Below are 12,187 nucleotides of genomic sequence, written 5' to 3' on the forward strand. Positions count from 1 at the left end.
CAAAAGTCGTAAATAAACTTCTGTTTATAACTTTTGATCTAATCAATATTTTTTGACGCGCGAGGGTTATTTTTGTAGGTCTTTTGAAGACAAAAAAAAAGTACTTTACTGTTTTCTCGTGGAAATGAACGGAAAAAAGTTAGCGAAAAACGTGTATTTACGTAAAAATTATACAATTAACCAGCTTGTAAACAATCTTCCCCCCATTTTTATGACTGTGGAAACTAATATGTTATTGTATATAATATTTAGCAAGTATTGTGATAAATTCAGCTTGCCGAAACAAAAATCGGGAAATGGTCATTTGCCAGCTCTTTTACCTGCCCTAAATACAGGGTGACCCCGAAGTAATGGGCCAAAATTCATGGGTAGATTCCCCAAGTAAAAATATTGCGATTTAGCCGAACTTACCTTAGTCCAAAAGTTGATAGATAAAGAGATACAGGGTGTTAAATGTAAAATATAATTTCAGTTTTTTTTTAATTTATTCCTCACAAAATTTTGGGGATTGGAGTTCTTTGAGTAGAGGAATTGAAATCTGTTCACATTTTGGTTAAATTTCATAGAGGGCGCTAGCTGCAGTAGATTGAATGTATTAAAAAAGACATAACTTTTTTGTACTTTAAGGTATCTCATCTTTGGTAACAAATTCTTATTTTTCAACTTTTTTTACACAAAAAAGGTATACTTTATTAAAGTAGCTATCTCGCACCGTTTTCGAGATATTTGGCTTTGAAACTTCCAATGCTGTTGCATTAAATTACAATTAAGTACCTACAGGTATTATTAATTTAGCGGTAAAGTTTCTTAAGTAGGATTTGGACGAAAATCAAATAATTGACGTCTTCCACTTGTCTTATTGCTGTCATTTGTATGCTAATTTCTATTAAGTATTATTCGTATCTAATTAAAATTACATCTTAGCTTACAAATTAAATTGTATACTCGTATACATAAATGTGAGATAGAATGCCGAGGTTTTCGTTTTTGGAGTTACATGAAATCAGTTGTTTATGGAGAAACTATAAACACTTGAGAAGAACTTTAGTAGCAGGTTTTAAATGCTGCAAAGTCATTTCGCATTAAGGATTTATACTTTAAAATAAGACAATCTTTTAATAAACGTGTTGATAAATGTATTGAAGTTAGAGGTGGACATTTTGAGCAATTATTGTCAAAAAGGCATATTTTTTACTAATGTTTACTATTTTACTGTTCATTACAATTTTTAATTCTAAATAAACCCTTGTTTTTGACATTTCTAAATTATTTTAATTATTTCAACTATTAGCATTGGAAGTTTCAAAGCCAAATATCTCGGAAACGGTGCGAGACAGCTACTTTCATAAAGTCTACCTTTTTTGTGTAAAAAAAGTTGGAAAATAAGAATTTGATACCAAAGATGAGATACCTTAAAGTACAAAAAAGTTATGTCGTTTCCAACACCTTCAATCTACGACAACTGGCGCCCTCTATGAACTATAACCAAAATGTGAACAAATTTTAATTCCTCTATCCAAAGAACCCCAAACCTCAAAATTTTGTGTAGATATTTGCATTTATTAAGAAATGAATGGAAATAAACTAAAACAATATTTTACATTTAAACCCTGTTATCTCTTTAACTATCAACTTTTGGACTAAGGTAAGTTCGGCTAAATCGCAATATATTTGCTTCGGGGAATCTACCCATGAAATTTGGCCCATTACCTCGGGACTACCCTGTATATTGATTATATAATTTTGATGTCAACCTTATAAAAATTTCCTTCTTTTTTCCTGGTTAATCCGCTTTACGTTAGAACAAGAACATGGCACCATTTAGGAACCTGCGTGATTTGGTAAGACGTATCCTTCCCATTTTGTCTTCTTTCATGCACCTCATTCCATTCATGAGGTAACCTCATGCTTCCAAAAGATCTGACCGGGCAATCTGCGGCACAACACGATCATCCTACAAATAGGCACGGTTCACGTATTTGAACTCGTCGTCGGAACCGTCGGTACCAGTTAAAAGTGCAGACAGTCCAGATAGACCCTGCGATATTCGAGGCAGGTCCTCGGACACGCACGCGTACGTGCCCCAAGGACACACCTCGACGGCGTCCCGCATATGTAACTAGGCAAATGAAGACGGTGTGCACCGCACCGAGAGGTTAAGCAACTAATAAATTAAGTCGGACGCAAGGACGTGGGCTCCATCTTGAGTTTTTCCTCGTTCGGGTTCTCAAGGTTCAGGAAATAATGGCACAACTGAAACGAGGGGGACGTGGCGCATATGCCAACGGTTTGGGCAACGGATGAGCGTGCGTAACGACTTAAAAAGTTCTTGGTTTTATGGGATGCGGAAACTCAAATTCGTCATCTTCGTAGCAAAACAGGTACCTACCTATTCAGCTAATTGGAGCGGATTTTTAAATTTCGTAAAACTGTGTTTTGTCGCAGATGATCGGCATTACCCAGAAACTTCAATTAATTACAACGTTTTATTGACGTTCAAGTAGGTATGGAACGATTTTCCTGCAGCTATTTGAGCATATAATTTTGCCTACAAATAAAAGCAACATATAGTCCACAGTACAAGCCCCCTCTGGAAAGCTGATTACCACATACTTTATAACTCCTGAGGAGCATCCTTTTGACCAGTCTACCACATTTTTCCTCTACGACTTTTCTCGATTCCTCCGCTTTTTCACTCGGAAAAGTCTAAAAACATGGCAATTTCCCGGGGTCTTTTATTTTTAGCTTAAATAACTGGAAATTTTGTTGCGAATGCCGATTTAAATTTGTCCGACAAAAATTCCTCCGAAATTGACGTGTCTACCGGTCGAAACATGCCAAAATAACAGGGTATTGAAAATCAATTACCACAAAGTTAATTTTTAGTAAAATTAATTGTAAATAATTAATTTAGTCAAAAAGTATTGTTAACCGACAAATTTCAAGCCGCGTTTTTTCAGTCCGACAGCTGGAAATCGGAATTTTCACGGGGTATGAAAAATCGATTGTGGACTAATATGGATGAGAGGACAGATAATTTTACGCCATTATAGTCAGAGATGAGACTGGGGGATTTAAATACAAAGTTATATTCAAATAAATATCTGTTATTGGTTACTTTCCTTAAAAAAACGAAAATATAGGATGTTCCGAAAGTCCGTCAGGAAACTTCGGATTCTACGGATTAAAATAATAGCAATATGTAATGATTTTTTTTTTCGAATTGTCACTTGTTTGCAAGTTACAGCTTGTCAAAGTAAAATTTGTTTAAATTTTAATTTTAAATTTGTCCAAGTTCGATTGGTCTCTCATTTGGCACACCCACTAAGTAGATGAAGCTCTATTGGACCAGTCAGAGGAAAGTTTCATTATGCGCCGCTAGAGGGCACTTTACCTAGAATTCAAAATTTGTTTTGTTCATAACTTTCTTCTCTTGCTAGACATCACAGAAATTTAAATATTATTGAAAAGAGAAATAATATCAGCAAAAATTATGTACTCTTTAATCAAGCCGACAAATGTAACCGTTTAGAAGGAAATCGATATTGTAGTTTTATTAGTCATCAAATATTTGATAATTCTTTCTGTAATTAATCAAAGCCATACTGTAATACCAGCTTCGTTAGTAAACAAAGTATTAATAATAAATTCATAATCCTCATCTTATTTTTCCACAGTGCAATTACAGAGCCCCCCAAAAAAAATTATTATGGTGAAAAATTAAACTTATACCTCCTTTAAACAATTTTCATTACAATTCGTAACACTAACATTACTAATGACATTTATCTGAAGCATGGCACACGGTTAATTTACAGAAAGAATTATAAAAATTTGAGGTTTAATAAAATTTTGATAGCGATTTCCTGCTGAACTCTTACATTTATCCGCTTGAATAAAGAGTACATAATTATTTCTGATATTATTTCTCTTTTCAATAATGTTTAAATTTCTATGATGTCTAGCAAAAGAAAAAAGTTATGAAGAAAACAAATTTTAATTTCCAGGTGACGGACATTCAGAACACCCTGTATATGTTTCCCAGAAATTATAGATTTTATATTTTTCTTAAAAATTAAGCTTTAAGTCAAAAATAGCAAGTCGCCGTTTTTGCTATGGGATAAACTGTGAACAAAAACTGATGTGATATTTAAAAAGATTATCTAACTTTAAGCTACCGAGTTTCTTTATTTTATTGAAAACGTGATCACATTTTCTTAATCTTATTACCATCGCACGTTACAATAAAACATTATTAAAGTTTTAATCTCCATCACCTGGTCATACATAATTCGATAAGTTGTTGCGTCAAATTTAAGACATTATTACAATTTTAATTTCATTATGACAAATTAATACTTAAAAATGCAAATGAACAACCAAAACTCCAAATTATACTTTAAAATATTACAGTAAATGTTCAAAAACGTTTCCGATTTGGCAAATGTTGAAAATGAAGATAAGCACAATATGATTGGAATTTATTATACCTGTAACCGCAACTGTGAAAGAGCCTGTCAGATATATTGGTATGAATATCCTGAAAAAAATTAGATCGAAATTTGTTTGAATTTTGAGTACTCGAGAAATCTAGAAATAACTATGAGCACGGGATTAAAACTCTAATAATGTTTTAATGCAACGTGTGATGGTAATAGTTTAAATAACTAGGTAGATTTCACAGGGTCTAACGACACTTAGAGTGTACAATAATTCAATAAACATGGAAATCTAAATAAAAAATTTAGATAAATTTGGAAGGAATACATTGAAGATGAATTTTTCGAGACAAAATGTCTGACTGATTCGGGCTGAGGCAGTACAGTATTGGGGGTCGTGAAGGCTAGCAAAAAATGTAATAAAATTTCCAGGGTCGTATTTAAAAAAAAGAAGTTGATGATAGTCCTGGAGAGACGAAACGTTACATATAAAAATTGATTATGCCATCCGATTTTCAAATATTTCAAATATTTCGAAAACTTATCATGTTAGCCTTGATTTTTTAGAGGCATGATGTAGGTCCCCTGATTATGCAACTTTGCCTCCCATTTAAGCTACTCAATCATAAGCAGGTTTTATATTTTCTTGTTAAAAAGATAATTGAGTCAACATAACATTTCATTTTACTAGGTATATCTGGTAGAATGAAAAATATCTGCTGGTGTATATATCAAAATTAAAAGCAGCGGTCCTAAAACAGATCCCTGAGGAATAGGGTCCATATCAGAAAATACAGTATTAAATAAAATTGTCGGCGGTTAGATACGTAGGTTTTAAAAAATGCACAGAACTTTCATCAAAGCGATAATAACACAGTAACATTTTTATTGTCTAAAGATCGCAATGCATTATCTATTATTTGCTAAAATTGCTGTGGTGCTGTCATTCTTGTGGAAACTTGGTTGACAAGAAGGAATAATTTTGCTTTCATTATTACATAATTACATAATAGAGATTGGATAATTTTTTCCAATATCTTCGATAAAGTGGGGATTATAGTAACTGGTCTTGAATCAGAAAAAATCATTCTTCTTCGGAAGAGATCTAATGATGATATAAACTATTTTTATTTTAAAGTATAGGTATCTAAATGGAAATAGGAGAAAATTGTATGCCATAAAATGACATTATACTGACGAGATTTATTGATGATTAAATTGCTAATCATACAATCCGTACGATATTTGTTGAGACGAAATTTCAAGGAGACCCCTGCGTAAGTTTCTTGGAATTAACCGCATTCGACACCCGAGATAGAAAGACATTGGCGGAAAATTTCAAGGCATGCCCCTGTCGTGGTAAATTGTTACAGTAGTTCCGATAACAGAACTTTATTGGCCTATTCTTTTCATGGAATTATATCTCAGCAAATATTGTACGGACTATAAATAGCAACTTTTTGTAGCAATATTTTCTTCCGCATTATTTTTGCTTGAAAATTTCTTCTGCTTCACTGCTTAACTATTTAATTCAGAGTATTTTTCCTTGACCAAAGTACACAAATCATTTTTTCTATTTTTCTCTCATACCTTTATCCATTTTCCAAATATTGATTGGCGTTTCTCCTTATATTCAAGAAAGTTTCGAAACTTTAAGAATATATTGACAGATGTACCAATCAAGTTGATGGGTATTAGTCTATTTTAAAACAATTTAGGCGACACTTTGGTATGTTACAAGCACCTTTCCTATCTGTTTTTGTAGTAGCAAGTGAATGTTACACAGATTAGTGAAAAATATGTATTATATTTTTCCTTAATTAATTTGTCCCAATGTTAGGTTAGCTTTGTTGTAATATAGTTACATCAGGTTATTTGGGTACAGTTTATTGTGCATTTAGATCATATTCTCTTGGGTTAGGTTAGGTTGGATTGAATTATGTAAGATTAGATTAGGTTGTTAGATTAGGTTAGTTGTACTTTTAACAAAAATTATGTATTACAATTTTAGATTTCTTTGTCTATGATCATTTTTTATTTTTCTTCAATCCACCACACTATTTTATCTTTATACCACTTATATATAAGATATTACCTTCCATATGGAAAATTTGTGGCTCTTCATAGCCCTAAAGTGTTACAATGTACTAATATTAAATATTATCTTAATCATCTTGAACATACTCGTATTATTAATACATTACAGATGAATCCTTGCAACTGAAGACAGTGACATTTCATGAAAGATGTCAAAGTCAGTTTCCCAACAGAAATATGAACAAAACATCACACCATTACTATTTCTCCTACGCAAGTATGACAATGCTAAATTTTTGTGAGTAGTTCAGATACACATTTCCAATCGACATGATCTCATAATGGGACAACTATGGCTTGCATAGAGAAAAATGAAGGACAAACTCCAGCCAGTACCGATAAGTAGCAGCACTACTTTTTTGTGTTTAAAACCTGGTCAGATGAACTTTTTAAACCAAATGGAGCCTGGAGATGTGGCTAGTTCCAAATACACAGAAGCTGTTCTTAGAGTAAGACTTATTGAAATGGGTGAGAACGTGTGTATACTCCTTTTTTTGTTTGTTTTCAGGAAAAAATAATGCGAGTGCTGAGTATTACTTACAAGAGCTCCCATACCACGTGTCTGTATATAAATGAAAATTTTAATGATCCTTCAGTTCTCAGCTATTACGAAGACGAGACCGAGTTAGGGAACAACGTATACGTTGAATCGAAAAATCCACAAAAATGCGACATTGTAACTGTAGATTACCTGCCTACGGCGCAACAAGCTGAGTCGGTAGTTTTGGTGAAGAAGAAGAATATTATTCGAAGATTTTGTGGATACATATGTAATAACCTGGGGTGCATGAAGAAAAATCGAGATCTTTAGTTTTGTCGGAATAAATGCGTGTTACGTTTATTTTATAGAAAGTTTATTATACATGACGATTTTTTAAATACCTTTTTAATACCAAGAGTTTAAGAAGATATTGTCTAAACTGTAGCAAGACTAGTTTTAGAAATCTTTAGAATTTTATGCAGCAAATTTTATGAAAATGCCTACATTAAACTAGATGAGTACCGAATAATTTCAGAACTGCCTGTAATTTCTGGATGTTATGACCAGCTCGACGACGAGCTAACACTATTGCTAACAAATTTTAAGATATTTAAATAAAGCGCCCCGCATAAAATTGACCTAGGATTCCGCTATTTCATTTCTTATAAAAAAAAAACCTCTATACATAAAAAGATCATCATTTTAAAACAAAATAGAATATTAGTTCGCAACCAACAACAGATAAACAACAAGGCTGAAGCTGAACAAAAAGGGAATTGATAGTTTTTCGCTTAAAAATTAGTACAATTCTATAAAAAACAATCTATTGAAGGACATTTGCAGTTTTTTTAATAATGTTCACAACCTTTTTCCTGAAACAGAGAGTAGGTACTTTATTTCTTCCGAAAACTGCATTATTTCCTTCATCCATGAATAATTTGTGAGACCATTTAAAAATGGAATACCTACATATTATGTTTACTTACGTAAAATTAGTCGCGAGGAAATAAATGAAATTTTATTAAAAAGTTGTAATACGGCTTTACTAAACTGAACTGCCTTAAAATCTTAAAAATTACCTTAATTTGTTGTAGTATAGTACTTCGGAACCAGTTTTCAATTAACTTCCATATTAATGACCCGATTTTGATGTAGTTTGCAAAATCTTTTTTAAAAAACAATGTAGTTTCAGGGAAAGTCCACTTCATACATATTTTTCTGATATGAGCAAATTAGCAATTTATAATGTTTTTGTTTATTTTTATAGGAATGTATGGAAGAAAAGAGAGTAAGATTTGTGAGAAAATTTATTTCATTGCAAAAAAAAAGGGCAAAGCTATAACACGGTTTTCCTTTTGTTTAAATAAAAGCAGTACATATTTCATTGCAATTTATTTTCCCTTAATACATTACAAAACAATACCCCAAAATATTGCTAAAAATTACCAATTTGTTTCATACATATCGAGTCAAATATTCTGCGAGGCCTTACAGGCATAGTGGTAACCCACGTGACCACGTCAACTTCTTCAATGTTGGCTCTTTATTCTCAATTTAACGCTTGAATCCCGTTTTTTTTTGTATTTTTCAAGTTACCTATCCATACAGGGACATCACTGCATTACCCATGGAGACTCTATCAATTATTATAATAATGTTATAAATAAACAAATTTAAAAAACTGCTTTTTTGGAAAAAAAATCATTTCTTATGAGAGCTTTAGGAATTTTTTTTGAAAATGTATACTCGTGGGTTTTTGGGATCGCTGATTACGAATCCTAGTAAAAAATACAAATTGACATTTGATAATTGCCAAAGAAGTGTCATATTGACGAAATGAGTCGAAACTCTTAGAAAATATTGTTGGTAAAAGGTTTTTCCGCATTGCCGAATTTGAATTTGACATCAAAGAATACTCTTGACTGTTGACATTGATTTTTCAAGATCATCAGTCCATCTTATCATTTTGACAACATCAACATGACAGCTATTAAGTGCCAAAAGGCCTTTCCAATGTCAAATTCGAGATCAGCAACTTCAAAAACCCCTGGTGTATTATTATTTAGACAATATTGATTCCTTATATTTTGAGTCTCAATATGTTATATCGAGACTGCCATAACTGTCAGAAGTGTTTTTCAACGTCAAATTTGGAATTCCTACTCCCAAAAACCCTCGGAAATTACTTTCTCGAAAAATCAGTTAATTCTATCATTTTGACAGCATCGACATGACAGCTGTCAACTGTCAAAGGCATTTATGATGTCAGATTCGGAATCGGCGATGAAAAAAACACCTGTACCAGCAACCTTATTCATCATTTCGGACTGCTTCGTCAATATGACACGGTTTTGCAACTGTCAACAGTCAAGTTAATATTTTTGACCTGAGATTCGTAATCAGCGACCCCGACATAATGATGCGTTCTCGTGAAAAATGTGTGCTTCCAAGATAATTGTCATGTAAAAAGTCATTGAATTTGCATACACTAGAAAGAATTTTGATGTCACTGAGTATTTTCGACAAATTTATTTAACTAGGGAATAGTTACTATTATCATTTGAAACTGGAATTGAAATTTGATGAAAATTTGATAGGGTTTCACTAAACTAAACTGGACTTAAAATTCAAAGGAGGGTCACAAACTATTTATTTATTAAAAATAATTAATTTGATGGTTCAATAGTAAATAAGACAAATCATGCTTAAGCTTAACACATTATATTTATCTACATACATTCCTCTATATCAGACATAAAAACATTAGAAAACAATAATGGCATATCACTTATTGAGCCTAAATTTCTAGTTGAAATATTAGGCACACTGAAATTTATCACTGCTACTTCCTAAAAATACAATTAAAATAAACAGAGATAAAAAATGTTTACTTCATTTCTGTAAATTGTCATTTAATATTACAGAAATAACGTAATTAATAATTTAAATCAAAAAGTTTCTAAAAAAAAAGATATTTTTTCGGTAAAATTAATATAAAACTTACGGAAAATGTAAATTTCGCGTGTAAATTATACCTTCATTTTTTGCAGTGCGTACTTAATAAATAAAAAATTAATTTATTTGACTCCGCAATGCATCATGGGGGCACATAGCGTGAAAGTTAGTATTTAGGGTTAGTTGTTTTTACGTGAGGTACGGTTCGCGGTGTCCGACGCGGTTATTTATAGGTATACATAAAAAGAGCTACGGGAACGGTGCGCTCAGTTACGTTAATTTATAGCGCAGTTAAATCGTGTGTCCCGTTAACCATCTGTCGAACTATTGTGGTGACACTTACTGTTTTCTCGACAAAAGTTTCATCGGAAGCTATGTATACCACTCGGCTAAAGTGAAAGAAAATCAGGATCGTATTAAGGTAGTCCCTCAGATTCCGTATGCGCATTTTTCAGATGTATTTCTATTTCGGAATTTGTCAGTTCGATTTCATAAAACTTCAGATATATTAAAACAAAATAGAATATTAGTTCGCAACCAACAACAGATAAACAACAAGGCTGAAGCTGAACAAAAAGGGAATTGATAGTTTTTCGCTTAAAAATTAGTACAATTCTATAAAAAACAATCTATTGAAGGACATTTGCAGTTTTTTTAATAATGTTCACAACCTTTTTCCTGAAACAGAGAGTAGGTACTTTATTTCTTCCGAAAACTGCATTATTTCCTTCATCCATGAATAATTTGTGAGACCATTTAAAAATGGAATACCTACATATTATGTTTACTTACGTAAAATTAGTCGCGAGGAAATAAATGAAATTTTATTAAAAAGTTGTAATACGGCTTTACTAAACTGAACTGCCTTAAAATCTTAAAAATTACCTTAATTTGTTGTAGTATAGTACTTCGGAACCAGTTTTCAATTAACTTCCATNCTACCCCTCATTCTAATTGTAAGGATTAGCCCAGAAATCGAGGACTTGTGTGGAAGAGGGGCCGGCATATTACTATTCAATAGCCGCATGTGCGCCCAGGAACGACTTACGTTGATAAGCACAAACGATCATTCAGTGCAGGAATGAGGGAAACCTGGAAAACCTCATTAATTAGGGGGGTGATCAAACGCCGATCGGTATCAATCTCTCCCATTGACCCAAGCCAACGTTCTTCTATTCTACCATACCCGCAGAGAAGGTGACTCTACGAATATGGCTGACCTACCAAAAGTATTTATTTATGGCACGGTTATCGCACCTATGAAAAAATTTAAAAAATTAATGAAATAAACCCTTGCCCTTACCGTTTCAACAAAATTCTCAGGGTACTGGTTACTTAGTAGTACATTTTTTATTAATTTCAATTCATTCTTAATAATTTCGTCTTTTGAAGAAATTTAAATGCACCTTCTTTATATCAACATGAAGATTTGAATTTTAATTTAAATATGTTAGTCTTGTTTCCTATAAACAAACATTTCTAAAAATAAATGCCATTTTTTTAAATTAAAATATCTAAAAACGGCTATGTATTATTGTTCTCGTTTTGAATTTAAAAAATATATAATAAAAAAATAAAAAAAAAGTAATGCCCCGGGTGAGGATCGAACTCACGACCTTAAGATTATGAGACTTACGCGCTGCCTACTGCGCTACCGAGGCTTGTGACTATACAGATTGAAATACCGTATTTCTCTTTATTTTAAAACAAATTTTATTTATGTTTTGAGATGTTTCCAAAATTATTTTAAAATAATCTATAGTAAATTACAAAGCAGGCAATCAAGATAAACTAAATAAATATCATAAATTCGAAGTAGAATTTACTGTTCGGGATATAAAAAATTAAAAAGATTTGAAAGGTTGATTAGGTACCTATAAGGAATCCTCTTTATTGAAATACCTACTTATTTATTTGCACACTATTTTCGTTTAAATGAATATATTACTTCTGTTCTTTCTTATTTTTTGAAAATAAATTTAATATTAACTCTGCGATTTTCATCAAGCTTGGACTAGGTAGATATACTTTGAAAACATTGTATATTTTATAACGAGCGTTCAAATAAAAACGTGATCAAGTTGGTTCTGAAAATTTTGACGTAGGGCGTAGTGTATAGCAAATGAACTTAAACGTCATCTGTCAAAGCGCTGTATCGCCGCTTTGTTATTGAAACTGACAGCTGCTATAAGCTCGTTGAAAAATGAGGTTAAGT

At 32.2% G+C, this 12,187-nt stretch overlaps 1 non-coding gene across 1 annotated transcript; it reads right to left on the reverse strand.

Annotated features, from left to right (window-relative positions):
* Positions 1-11,560: 11,560 nt before the first annotated feature.
* Positions 11,561-11,633, reverse strand: Trnam-cau. Its single transcript has one exon. It is a non-coding gene; the product is annotated as a tRNA-Met (tRNA).
* Between the last annotated feature and the right edge of the window lie 554 nt (positions 11,634-12,187).

Source organism: Anoplophora glabripennis, unplaced genomic scaffold, assembly GCF_000390285.2.
Source record: "Anoplophora glabripennis isolate ALB-LARVAE unplaced genomic scaffold, Agla_2.0 scaffold911, whole genome shotgun sequence".
In the NCBI taxonomy this organism is placed as follows: domain Eukaryota; kingdom Metazoa; phylum Arthropoda; class Insecta; order Coleoptera; family Cerambycidae; genus Anoplophora; species Anoplophora glabripennis.